Source organism: Phasianus colchicus, chromosome 15 (assembly GCF_987193195.1).
Source record: "Phasianus colchicus chromosome 15, bPhaCol1.hap1.1, whole genome shotgun sequence".
Lineage (NCBI taxonomy): Eukaryota > Metazoa > Chordata > Aves > Galliformes > Phasianidae > Phasianus > Phasianus colchicus.
In genome coordinates this window covers 3535690-3553047 of record NC_143450.1, presented here as the reverse complement: position 1 = coordinate 3553047, position 17358 = coordinate 3535690, and the positions used below count along the sequence as shown (strand labels likewise).

General features: G+C 43.6%; 1 long non-coding RNA gene across 6 annotated transcripts in view; it reads right to left on the bottom strand.

Annotated features, from left to right (window-relative positions):
* LOC116231969 (uncharacterized) overlaps positions 1–17358 on the bottom strand; it is a 128779-nt gene that overhangs the window by 48141 nt on the left and 63280 nt on the right. For 3 of the 6 annotated variants that reach the window (XR_016471448.1, XR_016471462.1, XR_016471463.1), the window contains one exon: positions 673–10677. The exons of 1 other annotated variant lie outside the window; for it this stretch is intronic. This is a non-coding gene — a long non-coding RNA (uncharacterized LOC116231969). 2 more of the 6 variants (XR_016471461.1, XR_016471464.1) reach the window with 2 other exon arrangements.

Here is a 17358-nt window from a genome sequence, read left to right as displayed (position 1 = left end):
TCCCCTTATGAGATCAGGTGATTAGCAGCATGTGTAATTAAAATCAATTTCCCTAGCAGCACTGAAATGAGACCAGGAACACAGAAGGGCATCACACAGATCCCACAAAGGCCTGAACCTCATTCAGCACATGGGCAAAGCAGAGAGGCCACAGCCACTGTGTGAGCCATGTCCAGCAGAAGACTCTAGGTTGGATAGGAAGAAGGACAAGTTCAGCATGAGGGTCCATTCCAGTTGCTCCGCTAGGAGCAGTTGGTGTCAAAACTGGGCAATAAACAATTTTGAAGAACAATGCAAAATAATAACACTAATAAAATCTAAAAATGAAATAAGAAAAGCAAAACCAGTATGTGCCTCTCTAAAGTTTTGGTACTTCAGAGCCTACCTGGGACATGTGTTCCCTCCTGTTCTCCCTGGCAAAGGAATGACTTTGCCTATGAGGTAAGGGCCCAGCCCTACCCTACCATTCTAAATATGTTTGATACTTTGAATATAGGCACTATAAAAACTAACAATACTATTTGTTGTTACCCAGCATTTTAAATGTTTAAGCAATCTCCCCATCTGATTTTCAATGATGTTGGGGAGCCAGGCAGACCCTTCAGGTGTTGTTTGAACAACATCCATTTATATGGCTTACGCCAACAGAAAGCTGGTCTTGTGAGAGCAAGAACTGCTCTGTCACCACAACTTGCACAAGCTATCAGAGCCTCTCACCAAAACACAGGACATCAGTGGGACGATGCTGATCAGCATCAGCTCCAACTACGGCACTTTGGCACCGGGAAATATCCTGCAGTCATAAGAACTGCCCCACTGAGCAAATTCGAAGCTCTGTCCAGCATACTGTTGTCATGCACATGTGCTAGAGAGTGTCTGAACAACCTGAGCACAGAACTGCTCTCACACAACTTTCACGAAGCTGGTAACCACCTTTCATGCAAAAAAATGTAATAAGGCAAGAGCATATCTAAGTCTACACATGGTATCTTTCACTGGAACATCTTGAAACTTTTTACTAGAATTGGCTAAGGGAAAAATCCACAGTGTGTATTTCTAACTCTTCCAGTGGTTCTGATCCATCAGAATCCAATCCAAAGTATCCATTGTAGAGCATCAAAATATAACTATTCTAGAACTAAATTATTTGATCCCACTGACTTTCTTTTGCTTCTCTGAAGAGGAGGCCACAGCTATGATTTACTCTTCAGCATCTCTTAACATCTGAAGAGCTCCTGTGCCCTCCTTCATCATCAGGAAATCACAAGAAAATCCAACCTCAGAAGGAGCTCAAATCACTTTGAGTATAAATACATACACATGCCATCATCATTCATGTTTGCCATGATGAGCCTATGCCCACTCCATAATCACCCAAACTTAAAATGTTGAGTTGAAAAATACTACTGTAGGCTTGAGAAGTGTCTTCATAGTAATGAACTATTAGTTTTGTCTGAGACAAGATGAAAAAAGCATTGCCTAGTATCTTTCATTTCCATAAGGGGGAGCCTGTGCATAGAGGATTACTGGCTGGTGACTCCAGCCCCAGAGAATTTACAATTATGGCTCAGTACGACCTGATCTGGTGCCAATCCCAGCCTGGGACAGGGCACACAAGTTCAGCATCAGTGTCAGGGCTGCCATGCTCAGGAGATGCTGTACTGTAAGGGTGAGAAGGGATTGTTACAGCGTTAACCCAAACTACACAACCCACTCAAGTGTGACTTCTATGACCTAATTAGTGGAAGTATTAGAGGAAGGTTAATGGGTTTATTTAGCTGAGTGATAGTTTTATTTAGCAAGTGATACCACACATGCAAATGACACCCTGTGGTTCAGAGGTTGACTATATAGTAAATACTAACATTCATGGGATGAAGAATAATTGTGAGGGTTATGAGTCAAGGTCTGTGTAAAGCTTATGGGATAACAGGTTATCAGCAGCTAACAGGCTTGAAATTAAAGATGTTGTTGTAATCTGTCTTTAGGAAAACACCTTCCAATCCTTTCTGCATCTTATGGAAGCAGTTCTGCAAGTCAGCGACTGGTTAAACAGTTCCTACTGGACAGGTAGCAAAACCATCATAAACAAATTTTTTGGTGTTGACTGAAATTTTTCACAGCAAAACAGGTAATAAGTTACAAACACTGAATTTCCTATACATAAAAATCAAACTTGAGCAAGAAGTTAAGAATGAAAAATCTAATGCTACAAACACCTCTGAGGTATTATTTTAGAACTCTGCTTTCTTGGAAAAAAAACCTGCCTTCATGCTTAAGCGTATTCTAGCTTTCCAAGTTCAACTCTGCAGAAAACTCTGCTGAAGTTCTCACAGCTCTCTTCCATGATATTTTTCACAGGGTTAAACCAAACTCCCATACAAAGCTCCAGGCCTCCTGCTTACATACTCCAAGCCAGCTCTGAAGCTATGAGCAATTTTCCTTTCCAAAGCTTTTGTTCTTTTAAGCTTAACTTTTAATCTCTGTTCCGTCATTGTTATGAATGGACAAGGACATTAAGACAAAATTCTTCAGTTCCTATGTGTGTGTGTGTGTATGTCTGTTTGTCTACTCAAAACCTGTAATCCCTAAAAGCAACTTCTGAAAATATGCTTTCCCTCCTGGTCTTATAAGCCTGCCTGATTTAGATGAAGCCTCACCGGCATCTCCTCCTCTCAGAGACGAGTTGCTTCCTTGCAAAGACGGACACAAACACAGAATAGGAAACAAAAATCTTTTCTTTTTCCCCCCTCCCCCCAAAAAATTGAGACTCTCATTTGGCAGGGCACACAGGAATGCCCTGACAAGACTGGGATGGATAGTTCTTAACATGCTTTCAAACAAGGACTGGCTCTGAAGTTCAGTGCATTTGATTCAGTCAATGCATCTCATCTGCATAACATGGTTTCTGTTTCTCAAGCATTAAATTCGCATGTATTTCAACTTCATTGTATTTTACGTATTCTGGGTTACACTACACTATGCTTAAAGACACAAAAACTACATAAATAATGAGTAAAAGGCCCAAGAATTCCCCTCCAGTCATTCTGTCCAGCAGAGAAAAGAGCTACTTCACCTATGTTGCTGTGGGCTGAAAACACAAGTGCCCTGTTGGGTCTGTCTTGCCCAACAACCATCCCTCATCTCCCCCCAAAACAGCTGTTTCATCCCCACAGTCATCTTTACTGTAATATCTCTTAATTCCCCAGTGCCCTTCTTAAAATACAGGGACCAGAACTGTATCCACAACACAGGTGATGGATGTGCAAAGGTTTTACAGGTTTTATCAATGGCACGGCGCTCTTCAAATCCTTTTTCGTTTCCTTTTTATACTTCAGCTCATAGTCTAATTGCCTTGCATTTACAGAATAGGGAGCAGTTCACAATATTGCACTCAGGCATACAAATCAAATGCATCACCAGATAAATGTTTTTGGATTACCAGTTTCCTAACTCAATCCTGAAAAATCATTATGTACAGCTTTCTTCCACAGGCTGAGAACAACCTGAGCTGGGCAAAGCCTCTGGCACCTGCCACAGAATGAGCCTCATGTGAGAGCATGGCTGCCTGGGCTGCGGGCACTCAGGGCAGAACTGATCCTACCAACCACATCAAGGAGACAGCTTTCCTGAAATCCCAGGAAAAGAGCCCCCTCCAGAGAAGCTCAAGACAACAGGAGTATCAGGCCACTGAAATAAGGGCCTGCAGCCCAATTCAGGTGTATAGTTAACCATACTAGGCAAAGTATTTCTATAAGATCCAGAAAAGTTTAAGCAAATGTTGGCACTCCTTTAATTGTTTGCACAACCACAAGAATGCTGCTTGCTTCCTGTCTCATACAGTTTGGGGCAGGATCCTTCTCTCGCTGTTTGTCGCTGAATGGGATGCCAATAACAAATAATGAAGCACATTTAAATCAACAGCTCCAGTGACACGAAGCTCTTGTTAAAAAAAATGGATTATATTCATTGTTAAACAGCTAAAGAAATAGTGAAATTCATCTCCTAAAATCCTCTAGCTGAGCCTTACTAAAGCCCAAGCTCTCACCCCACAATCTATGGGCTCTACGGAGAGACTGCAGTGAATCACATTGGTACCTCTGGGCTTTAAACACTTCTGGATCATGGGTGAGCTATCTGACCTAATTGGTTGCCACAAAATAAAGTCCCTTTGTAATTTAACATAAAACACATCCACATCTACAATGCGAGGAGACAGATAGTGAGGAGATACAATATCAGGTCACAGTAATGTTTCTTCTGGTACAACACTAGAGGAGAACCAGTCCAAAGAAAACTCCTTAGCAGATTGAAGCAGTTGAAAAAAAGAAGTACATTTACTTGTTAATGCCTAATAGTCTCAGATGTCTACTGTACAAAGGAAAGTATTTGAACAGCTTAAAAGTTTTATGGCTAGAATAACATTCAACAAAAAAGACATTTTTGCAGGACTGGTTAAGAAACCACATACAGGCGGGAATTCCCGGAAACCCCAGGGGCTGCTGTGCTGCAGAGGGCAGGGTGGGCAGCAGGGACAGGCCCAGCCCCACTGCCCCCTCCAGGAGGAAGGGAAGGGGCTTCTCCCCACGTACTGTATTCAGCCTCCCTCAGGCCTGGTCTCAGGTCAGACAGTCGTGAGCTGTCAGCCACTATGCTCAGAACTCTCCTTTCAGACTTATATCAAGTTCTAAGCCCCACTGCTGCAGACTCCAGCTTTTATGGCAAGGATTGAGACCTTAGCCATGGCCATGATGGCTGAATGTTGGCATCCAGGACAGAAGCAAAGGCGTCTGATGCTCCCAAAAGGACACCAGCTCTGGTTCAAAGGAACAAGATCAGGGATCTGTGGCCGCAAACTCAACACAACTCAAACCTTGTCCTGGCTCAGGCAGCTTCATGTTAGGAAAATCCCCAAAATGAAAGCTGGGTGCTGTCTTTGCCATCTACTCAGAAATCTGACCTGCTGCCTGTTTCACTGCAACACTCTGTTCAAAGGAGAAGCCATGAACTTTCTGAGCAATGCTGTACTCTGGACAGAAGTGCTAGGCCGAGCTTCAAACGCGCTGACGTGATGACTTACAGATTTGTATCAGGACCACAGCAGGGGAGGCACTGCTTTCCCTACTTAAAGAGCTGAAACCAGGTGAGATACAGTGTTATCTAATAAGTTTGACCTAGAATTTTAAAATGCCTTTGATTCCAAAATTCAAAGTGAAAGTCAGAGAAATGAACCCATATGAACCAAACCCAAGAATGCATCTCTGCAAAGCACTGTGAGGTGAAAGCACAGCTTTGCAAAAGCTTTTCTTGATGTCTTCCTTCTAGCAGGCTTCTAAAACAGTTACCAACTTCTGACTGACCAAATGCAAAATGCCTTCTCTGTGCTGTTCTCAAACAGCTTTAAAAATAACTGGTTATAGATTATGAGTGCATTAAGAAAATGCTTTCATCTTATGCTAGCATCTTGCAGGGTTAACAGGAGTTATCTCCTTTTGCCACACTCACAATTGATGTCAGTGTGATCTGAAGGAGTGCTGAGGTGGAGAAGAGAGGAAAACGCAAAATGAAACCCTAACAAAGTACAGCTGCATGGTATTTACTCGTGTTTGCCTGACAGATGTCTTCCCCTGCTTGAGAACACCAACACAAGGTACACTCCAGAAATGAAGTGCCACATAAGCACATCATAACAGTAGGCTACTGATACACATATATATAATCACACAGGTATGCACAAGATGTATCACCTCACCAGATAATGCAGGTCGTGCTGTCACCGCTTTCTGTGAAATACCTGTATATTCCACACTCGTCACGGCACCTGGAGTGGTTGTTCTTCCTGACATCTCACTATCTCCTGCTCCCGTCTAGCTCCAAACAGTGCTGGGAAATTAAGTATGGAGAGAGCAGAAGCCTACTCTGCCCAATTTGCAGGAGTCATTTGGTATCAGACCTGCACCCAGGCCTCCCATCCCAACATCCATCCTTTCTGCCAGTCATGTACTCCACATGTATTCACAGAATCACAGGTTCATTAAGATTGGAAAAGACCTCTAAGATCATCTAGTCCAACCATCCATCTACCACCAATACTGCTCATTAAACCATGTCCCGAAGTGCTACATCCACCTTTTCTTTAAACACCTCCAGGGATGATGACTCCACCACCTCCCTGGGCAGCCTGTTCCAATGCCTTATCACCCTTTCTGAAAATAAATTCTTCCTAATATCCAGCCTGAATCTCCTCTGGCACAACTTGAGGCCATTCCCTCTCATCCTATCATTTCTTTGTTCGATGCAAAAATCAGTTTGGCTGAGCTTGGACAGGTCCAGAATACATAAAATACTGAACAGCAAACAGCTCAGGGATGAGCCATACTTTCGGCAGTCCTCAAGTCTTGACTGATGACCCAACAGTGAGACTGGAATGGGTTTGCTATCCATGCATCATCGCAATGGAAGAAAAACAACTTTACCACTGGCCGCATCCACCCGCATTTACCTGATACATCTGTGCTCAAGTCCAAAGGGGACTGCACTGAATGAATGTGCATGCATGCATGGAAAACAGGGCAGAATCAGTGTCCTCTGCTTGCACATGAAAACGCTCAAGTGAGATTGCTGAAGAAAGAGCCAGGCAGCCAAGCAGTTACTGCAGGTTCTGAGCTGCAGCCCACTGACACTTCCCACCAATACTCCAGCCCAAATAACTTTAAAGCTAACTTCAGATTCCTGCTTTTTCACATCTTGGTTTAAAGCCATACATCTGTTCTTTTCTCTCCCAGTGCTGATGGCACCCAGCAGCCATCCTGAGGACATGCCTCTTCCTAGGTGGGAACCAGACCTGAATGAAGATATCTGCACAAGTGTTTTCTGCAAGCACCGTCCTCACAGCCACAGATGCTTTTGCTTCCTGACCTGTAGCAAAGGGATATCATCTCCACAACAGATGCCGGTAGACAAATTTCCTTGCATGTGTTAAAAACCATGAAATCTCTGTTCTCTATGTAAAATCATGTACTACTTCCTCTACACAGGGTATTCTGCTACCTTCATAAAACATTATTGTGATCTTTAACCTTGTGGGGGAACCATGCTGTATGCAATACTGGGGAAAAATAACACGGGAACAGGCAAACATACAGGCAAAGATAGTTTTGTTACTCTCCAACGTTGTTCCAGCTGTGCCCCTTTAAATGTGCTCAGCACGTAGCCTGTTTTTCTGTCTGTATCCCCACTGTGCTCTCTTCTGCCTTTAATTCAGTCTTCCTTCTTACACCTCCCACTATCCTCTCTCTCTGTTTCAAAGCATCCTGATTAGCAGGAACAACACTGAGCAGAGAAGCGGTGCCAGAGAGTAGGAAGAGATTCTGTCCCTGTGAGAGGAGACCTTCATCCCTTCACTCAATCACTGAACCACGACCTCAATCTCTGGTTCCTTCCGCTGTCTTAGAGGCAGCTGGACAGACACCCTATGAGAAGTAAGCCAGTCTGCTCCAGTTCACTGGGACAGAATAAAATGTTATTTTGAATGAGTTTGCAAAGAACAGCTCCAACTGATTCAATGGGGCTCACCTAAGAATGACATGAAGAATCACCTCTCCATTGCATTTTTCCATCTGCAAACAACCGCACAGCAGGTTCTAGAACCAGGGTGCACACAGACCCACACTCTTCATTCCCCACAAACACAGCCCATTGCTCCTCTCTGCTCTCCTGCTTCAGCTATGCACCCTGGCTTCTCTGCTACTGCCAGTATTGACCACAATACGCACCCTATTCTGGAACAGAGACATTTAATTACTGGTCTTGCACGTGGTCTTGCTTTTGTTTGTTTTATTTCTTATGTGACTTTGGAATCCAGAGACATAGGCATATGGCTTTGTAAGAGCTAAAAACAATGAAATCTGTTTTGCTGCACACTTTTAACAATAATTAAATGCAAACTTTCCTTGAAGCTTCTCTTGCAACTGGGACAACTACAGCATTTCTCCTTCTGCAGGGATGGGCTGCTCTCTGCAAGACAAGACTGTCTGTGACAGCAAGCTCCAACCACTCCACAATGACATGGGGTCAAGAAAAAATGCTCATCATCTTTCCATCAAGTGTGGCTCACCCACAGTACCACAAGGTCCAGAAGTCACCCAAGCACAGCCTAGCAGGTGCCAGTCCTGCACAGCCCCGCTTGCTGCAAGCCTCCTCTGGCTCGTGGCAGTGCCAGCTCACACAAATGGAAAGCATATGCTGAAGTTTCAAGAAATCACTTTCCTGGAAAAAAGAAAACATATACAGGGAATTTTTGTTTGAGAATTAATTTTCCAAATACAAGTTTCGTTTTCCTACTCAGAGCTTCTCCCCGCAGCTGCAAATTCTAGAATTTACATTTTAAAATATTGAAAAACTTTACTAAGTCACAGTCAAGACAAGCATTCTGACACTGATTTTTTCTGTAAACTTTTTCTTTGAAAAGTGGGAGAGAAAACAAATTTGCTGCTTCTATTGCAAATGATGGAGCACCAGGTTAACGAGGGCTCATCGCTGGCGTTGAGCAACATCAAACTCCTGGCTCCAGGCTCTGTTCTGTTTGTGTGTGCATAATCGGGTCTTTGGAAAGAGAAGTTGATGGGCTTCAGGCAGCAGCTGTGACAAGGAGACGCTACATGAAAATTGTTTTTATTCATGCTCCCAAGGCATCTATCCTAAACAAAAGGCTATAGGTGCTGACAAGCTTCAGCACTACAGATTAAACCAAGACAGGAAAAGTAATTGAAGGAGAAAAATAAACAAAGGAATATTTTAGTAATCTCGAGGATGAAAGGCTCTTTTGACTGGCTTTGCTAGTCTTCTAACACAAACCTTTAGCTTTGCTTGGAAGAATACTAGATTCTCTACGGGATGCCAAGTCATGAATCCATCAGAAAAATCTCTTTTCGAAATCTTTCTATCATGCTACCAAAGGCAGAAGTTGTGTTGACAAAAGTGTCCATTGCGCTTGACACAGCCTTTCCTTGTTCCTTGTTTCAAAAACCATGAAGGAGGTTGGGACTAAGGGATTTATAGATGTTAAGCAAAGCCCGTCTCTTTAATCTGAAATCTGTCTTGCTTTGCCCTTAGGTTGACATTTATTGTTTAAAAACCTTGAGAAAATGTACTGAGGAATTGCCCATTCCCATCAGTTTCAGTATGAAATGTTTAAAGTGCACATATTTCATCTAGTGCCAGGTCCAGGATCACAGCCAGGTCTTGTTTGACAACCAGATGACTAACACAAAGGGGTTCCCCTTATGAAAACGTTTAGATATGTGAATTGGCACATGTGAGCAGATCACAACATACCCTTTTGGGAGCCAGATCACAGTCATGTGCAGGGCATATGGGCAGCCACATGAAAAGCACGCTGCCATGCCGAGGGGGGAATGGCCGTGTTGAATAAGCAGGAGAGCAAATGTGAGGGTCATTTTATATTTCACTGTAATTCGTAGAGCTGCTTAAGGGTGTTAAATGGAAACAATTTTAAGAGTGCAAATGAAAACTGACCACACGCTGCCTGGAGGTTGAGTAATGCTGATGTGTAAATTTGTGATTACTCAGTGCACACATGGCCTGTGCCTTTGGCATGGGAGTAGGGTTCCCACATCAATCGTGGGCATGAGGCATCAACTAAAGATGTGAGCGGCACTCTTATAGGGTTGTCTTCATCTTCAACTTTAAAATAATTTATTTTAATTAAACAGAAGTATTTTCTGCCTGTCAATGCAAATGAGTCCCTGAAATACAAATCTACTGAATCAGAAGTGAGAGAAGCATCCCTGTGATATCCCAGCTCAGATTCCAAGCAAATGAAACATTAAAAAAAAAAAAGAAGAAGGCTTTGTGAACAGAAGTGCAGAAATATTGTAAAAATGAATTTTCCCTCTTTTTTCTATTCTTTGTATGATCTTCTCCATGCTACTAACCTTACACCTGTGCATTGCCAGCTCTGGAAAGAAAACCCAAACACTGTGCTCCATTCGTTAGATCTCTGCAAGCCCTTCAGACAGATGACAGAGACCCATCAGCTCAGCTTACTCTTCCATCCCCTGGCCCAAAGCTGGCCAGGACGAGGTGTCAGCTTGGCATGTGGCTCAGCACAGCCCTGGGATGCTGCACATAGGATGGAAAGCAGCTTCCCAGCACATGGTGCCATGCTGACAGTCCCACTGCCTCTGGGACAGCACAAGAGCACAACAGGAGGCTGCCAGGACACTGGGCCTTCTCTTCAAGTCCTTGACTACAAAGTTATGGTATATTAAATGGCAGTATTTGACTAGGTAAATATTTTGCATGAAGAGAAGGTAACACGATCACAAGGAATTTCTTGTCAGGGGTTGCTCTCTCAATTAATATTTACTCATCAACTCCCTGTCATTCCACCACACCAATTCCAAAATCCCAACAGCTATGCACATATGGCTCTCCATGGACATGTTTTAGCTGGGGAATCTTCTTTTGCCGCTCTTATGAGGTCCAGCTGTTCCTTCAGCTCCCTCTGAAGCTTTGATTCCTCCTCACTACCACCTGTAGAAACTCCCATGCAAGGATTGTGTGACACAGATGTCCTTAACGAAGCCGATCTCCAGTTTCCTTTTGATTTTTGTGCAGTAAGATATTTCCAGGGCACTGCCATTCTGTCAGATCCTAAGTGACAAAAAACGCAAGAGTTTAGAAGAACAAAACGATGCAGTGCCCACCCCAACCCAGCGAAGCAATCTGGATGTAGGATCAGCAGACATCTGTTGTGACTATGGCACAAGCCATCAAAAATTAAATCATGAAATTCTCCCTGGCTGTTATGCCTTATGCTGAACAACACCAAGCAGGCACTGCAAGGCTATGGTGGAACAGCTGCCTTTACCCACTGTGTTCAGGAGCCCACTGTATTCCCTCAGCAATTGAAAATGACCTGAAACTCTCGGTTATTCTCCAAGCCACAACTGAGCCAAGACACAGACTTCCTAGTGGGATTCTTCAAAAAGGCAAACCCATCTTGAAAAAACATTTTAAACTAACATTTTGTTTATAAATTTCTCCCACCTCCCATGTAAAGCAGAGGTTACTCAGGAGATTATCACAGGAGAATCCTGGCTGGAAAGGACCTCTCAAAGTCATCTGGTCCAACCCCCAGCTTAGCACAGATCAACTACGAGATCGCAGCTCAGGACCAACCATTCCGTTCTTGAAGCTCTCCCAAGGATGGAGACTGAAGAGCCTCTCTGGAGAATCCTGATCCACTGCCATGTAGCAAATTGGCTCACAACCAAGGCTAGCTCAGTGTGCCTGCTGTGCAGCTCCAGCAGAACACTTCTGGAAGTCTGCCAGCTGCCTCCAAAATGCTTGGTGAAGAGGAATTTTCAAGCGCCTGTCTTACTGTCAGCAGCCTCCATCATTAAGGAGTCGTCGTGTCTCATTGTAATATGGGGATCGTGTTCAGAGCTGACAGTGAAATATCCTCCTGCCCGCACACCAAAGCCATGTTTTCTGCTTCTGTTTCAGATACCTTCGATACATCTCCCGTTTCACTGTAAAACTACTACGCCACATATCAACACTATTATAATAGCTGACAGCAGCTAGTAATTTCTGCTGTTAAGATTGCAAATGACCTTCAGATAGCTTTGCATTCTTACAACTTTCTCAAGTACCATGGGAACTGAAGTCTGATAAAACTGCTTCCAATGGTAACAGCAAACACAGAACACACAGCCACGATTCAAGTAATTTATGTGCTTAGTTGAAGAATGTGGCAGGCTATTTCATATGCTTACAAATCAAATGAGCAAACCCAGTGTTCAATACAGTCCCCTTCTCTTACTTAATGCAGAGTAACACCTTTCTTCTGTTCCATCATCAATCAGAACAGGATCCCGAACTGAAGGCATCCGGGGCTGCTGAATTTGCTTCAGTGATTTCAGCACCGAATCAGACGAACATGCAAAAATAGAATAAATCTATTTTCACTCCCCAAAAAGCTATGGATGAAGTAATCTCCACTTGTAAAGGCAGAGCACTCATTTCTCCCTCCTGAACATAAGAGCACCAACACATTATGCAAGTGCACATTAATTTCTTGGACAGAAAACTAGATATAATTGAATTACAGACACACGCTGGAAACGCCATAAGCGAACTATACAAAAAGCCACCTTTCTATTTATGCAAAGGATTTACTGTTATTAATCATTGCTGACTGCCAGCTTAGTGCTCTGCAGTTATTCTCACCTCTGATAGGAAGCCACTTACAAATGGGGAGATGTGCTTCTGGTTTATCTCATCTGGGGATACAAATGAGTTGTTACCGCCTTATCTCCCCATAACATTGCAGAGCCAGTAGTGAAATCCACATGATTTAGGTTCACACCGGGTGGGAAATGCTGAACATGGAAAAAGGCAAATTATCTTCCCTGGGCTCTTTTCTTAGCTCCAGGCTTTGCACCATGCCGAGAAAAAGCTCCCTAAACATTCCTGTCTGAGAACCTGGCAGAACAACTGGCAAACTGGGACCTATATTTCTTATAGCCATTAATATACACTCAACAGTCGGCCTGCCTTTGCTATGTGAACCTGCACACATCCAAAGGAAAAAAAAAAAAAAAGCCTGGAATAATATCAGCAAATGCTGTGATTAACTTGCCATGGCAAAACTGCCATGTGAAAGTTTTTCCTGTTGGCCCCGGCTTCACCCCATCTTACCCTGCTGCATGGCACACCTGGGCAGAGAAGGTCAGCAAGAAAGGAGTGCCAAAGGAGTAAACAGCACTGCAATTCATTGGAGCACCCATTCTGTTATCAGGCCTGGGAGCAGGATGTGGGATTTGTACCTCATTGCGTGTTAATTCTTCATACTGCTGAGCTGGCTGCCAAATAAATGTAGCAGCCAGTGAACACTGACCTTACCAGTTTTAGAACATCAATTATCGTCATTATGTTATTAAAACCAGCAACATGCCTGGAATTACACCAGTGTGGAGATGATCTCTGACCAAGCAGCTTCCTGCCATATGGAGATAACCACGTTAGTCCATAGCACATTCACACTCATTTAAAGTGTATTACACAGCAAGTATTGGTGTAATGATAACAGTACATTCAGAACAGGGGAGGATTGGGAGGGGGTTAAAGACTAAAAAACTCTGTGTATTTCTCAATTTCATTGGATAGCAAGCATCACATTGCTTCCAGATTCAAATATAGAATGTCCTTACAGCAGTCACATTCAAACGTGCACGCTCAGATGGATGCACATCACTTGCTCGTGGGACCCAAAACATGGCATGCTTTTAATAAAGTTCACCACCCCAACGGAGTAACAGTACTTCTGTGAGTGTCTGACCACAGGCACAGACAGAGCAGTAACCACTCAGCACGAGACAGCAGGTATTCATGCTCAATACTGTACTCAGAGCAGCTGCTGCCTTTCAGAGAATCTAACAGAGCTACTGCTGTGCCTCAGCATTATTTCAGGCATTGATCATTACTGCAGAAAACATTTTGCTCAGAGCTGACAGACAGCTGTCACCCGTCCTCCTTGAAGAACTGGCTCTGTCAGAATTGATTTTAAGTCCAAAGTCAGGGAGAACTTTATTGTTGCTTATTTTTTTTCTACTTAGTCTTACAAGTTACACATATCTACGATTTTTTTTTTTTTTTTTTGCTCCCAGTATTATATTCTAAAGCAATTAAAGACTAAGACTTACAGATGTGTCTGTGAGGAAACTGGCATCCAAGATGTTAAATGCCTGCGCAGTGCTGCAGAGTACAGTTCATATTCACAGGAGGTTTCCACTAACTTGCTTGGGCAAACTGAGCAAATGTCAGTGGGAATTCTGACCCTGTGCATAACATTAATCTTCATAACTACTCGTCCAGATGTTTACATGTTCCTAGGATGGAGATGGATTTTACTCATGTTAATTTTTGCAGCCTGTTGCTATTTGGAAGAAGAAATTGAGGCTCTGGCATCCACAGCTAGTTCTGTGCCTGTGCTCAGCTGAGGACAGAGATCCTTCATTGCAGCAATGCCACCTCCAGGGGCACAAAGCCTGTGCTGCCAATCAGATTCCTATACCTAAGGAAACCTCCTGCCTGTGTCACCTGCCACACAGCCCCCAAAGGCTCACCGCTAGGTTAGAGATGCTTTTTGCCTACCAAACAGCCTCTTAAGCTACATTTAAAATCAGATGTGCTTGCGGTTTCCTGTGAATAACTGCTGTTCAGAAATAATGACCTAATTAATGCTGACCTGAAGTACCGAGTAACAGTAGCAATTTGCAAACTGCAGGAAGAATACAACACGGGTCCTTTTAGATCTTTTAGATGATATGATCTCAAATCCTATTTCAATATGCCTACATAGTCTCTGCTGTGCCTTCCTGACAGCAGCACTCAGCAGGGAAGACTGCCAGTCAGGCACTGTTACTGCAGCTCACTCCAGCATGTCTCCATCAGCTGGCATCACCACCGTCACTGTGAGGCACTGAAGCTTCATCAGTGACTTCTGCAAGGTTATATAGGAGTGCTGGTTTTGTCAGCCAGTCATCCAACAGGAACACAATCTGGGTATGCAGCCCCCTAGCACTTTCTCCCCAACATACTTTCCCAATGAGACACTTGGTTCTATTTAAGCCTGAACAACATTGATAGAATCTGCTGCTCCCCCAGAAATGAGCACAACCCAGACTCTGCTGGACTGTCAGTCTTTGCCCTCGTTATCTCAGCTGATAGGAGGCTGCCCTGGCAAATAACTGCCCTGGGCAACTGGACAGAAAGCTGTGAGGAAAACAGCCATTATAAAAAATTAATCTTTACGTAGGAGAAGCTGGTTAGATAAGATCACTATAGGATTTTTAAGCTGACTTCAAAATGCTACTAATTAGGCAGAAGATTCATTTGAGTCATGTGTGGAAAGAAGCCCAGGGCCTCCATCCTCATGCTGTATTTAAGAGAGGGGCGTTCTTACACCGCGTGTTCCTGCTGCCATCTGCCATTGCCTGGTGCAGCTTCGTGACACACTGGTGAATCCTGAGGCTCCCATGGTCCATTAAACAAAGCGTACGGACACTGGGGAGAGAGTTCTCATTTCACCAGGACAAAATGTTGAGCTGCTTTTGTTTCTGCGGTTTTTGTTTTGTCCCCTATCAGCAAGTTTGTGCGACACACTGAAGGCACTGACATACTGTGCTGGCTTATCTGGAACTAATCAGCCTGCATTTCAGCATGTGTCCTTCAAAGGGATGGCACGTGCTCAGTTTGCTGTTTCGAAGATCGTACTGTTTGTTAGCACAGTCAGCAGTTCACCAAACAGAAAATGCAACTCTGCTCCTCCAGGAGCTCCAGGAGCGGTGCCTAGGCAGACCTTCTGCAGCTCTGTTCTTTCGTTGGCTGTTTTGAACCAAGCTGCCTGCAACAGATCCTAAGAGATTTAAAATCTGCAGGTTAGTTCGCTTCAGTCTTGCCTGTCAAGTGCTCGACATTTATTTGCTAAGAACCATATATTTTTACTTCTATCTTCTCTGTTTGTGACTCATTAAACCAACAATTTGCAACTTTTGACTGATCCAAAGGCAATTTTTCAGAAATTGAAATAGAATCTCACAGATTCCTCAGGTCAGCTGTTCCCATGGTTTCCAACAGCACGACTTCCAATAGCACGGCATTACCTCACTACCTGCTTCTCTCTCCACTCCAGCTTGGAAGTCCCCCAGTGCTCCCCTTTACCACAAGAGCCTCTGGTCAAAAAAGGGGGTAGGACCTCTTTCTGGGAAAAGACTCAAAGGGAACTGCAAGGAAGGAAAGCTTCTAGGATACATTCTGATGTATGGAGTAGGGGATGCTTTCAAATACGCTATTTTCCACAGCTGACTTTTCATCCAGAAACTAGCTATGAATTCCAATTACTAGATTGTTTGGAATTCCCAGTGCCTTTTGAGGATGGAGACCAAGATGTCAGACCTATTGCTTTCTTTCTGATGCACTCTGATCACTTGTGTTTCAAAAACATTTGCCGTGGGAGCGTCTGGTGCAAGAGATTATATAGCCAAGTCTGAGATGTGCACACAAGACTCGTGTTTTGATGGCTGCATTGTACCAGGCCATTGTTTTGACAGCTGTAGAGATCTACTGTCAGCTTCTACTTCCACTGCTTCCCTTCAGTAGGAGATTTGCATATGCTGATAAATGCGAATATGTGTGCAAATCTCTCATAAAAACAGAGAGTTTGTTTGTGGGAAGAAAGAGTTTCAAGGAGGATTTGTTCATTCTGTTTTCCTTCCAGTACAGTAAATATACTGAAATCACAACTTCCCTCTGGCCTCTGTTCCATTCAGGACTTCATGGAGACTTCAGCTCATGTCCCTGTCCTTGTGGCAGCACCAGAAGTGCAGGGAGCCAGTGCTGAGACATTTCAAGGTGGCAATGCAAGGGAATATAATGCATATTTCTGTTGGATTCGTTTTCTACTGGCTGAATGTGGCAGAACAGCTTGGCCCAGGTTCAGGACAGTGAATTAATGACAATTATTTTTTCCAGACCTGATCAGAGAAGCAAAGAGATAACTGGCAAAAAAAAAAAAAAAAAAAAAAAAAAAGTAAATAAGCATGTATTTAACACGCCTTGATGAAAGAAATGGAAATTACCCTACCTGACAGAATCAATAAAGACTCATTAACTGCAGTGAAGATTAATGGGCTATGAGAAGAGCTAGATATACAGCCATTAATTTTTCCTGAGATGCTACACAAGTAATGATTGCTGTGGCCCTCCTTCATTAGCAAATCCATACTGTGCAAACTACCATAGGGTACACAGGCAGGCTCAGCCTATAAGCTCAGCTCCTTCAGCTTCTGGTTACTGCAGCAGGAATGTGTAAGTGGATCATCCAAGGAACAGTGCTGCTCAGGATTTTCTCCAGACACCTATCTGCAAACCATTTGCTCTTTAACTCCTTGCTCTCTAGGCAACAACCAAATTAGCTCCATGACACACACCCTGCACTGCACATCTGGTGGTTGCTGTATGGAGCCCCGTGTCCTTGTGTCAGCTCAGAGCAATGCAGGAACTCAAGGAAATCTTCTAGCTCTTTTAATCGCTGCAGACCCAGCCCCATGTGCTCAGCAGAAGGGCTGCAAACTCCTTCCCCAGCTGCAGGGCAGTAAGAAACTGTGATCCAGCAAGCTGTCCTCAGGTGCCATGCTGTCAACAGAGAGTAGAGAGCAAATGTATGATAAACGCAAAATGGGCTACGTCTCCATTCCTGAGCATACTCAGAGAAACAAAAGCAGAACACAAATAGCTTCAAATTCCAAAGAAAAAGAGGACCAAATA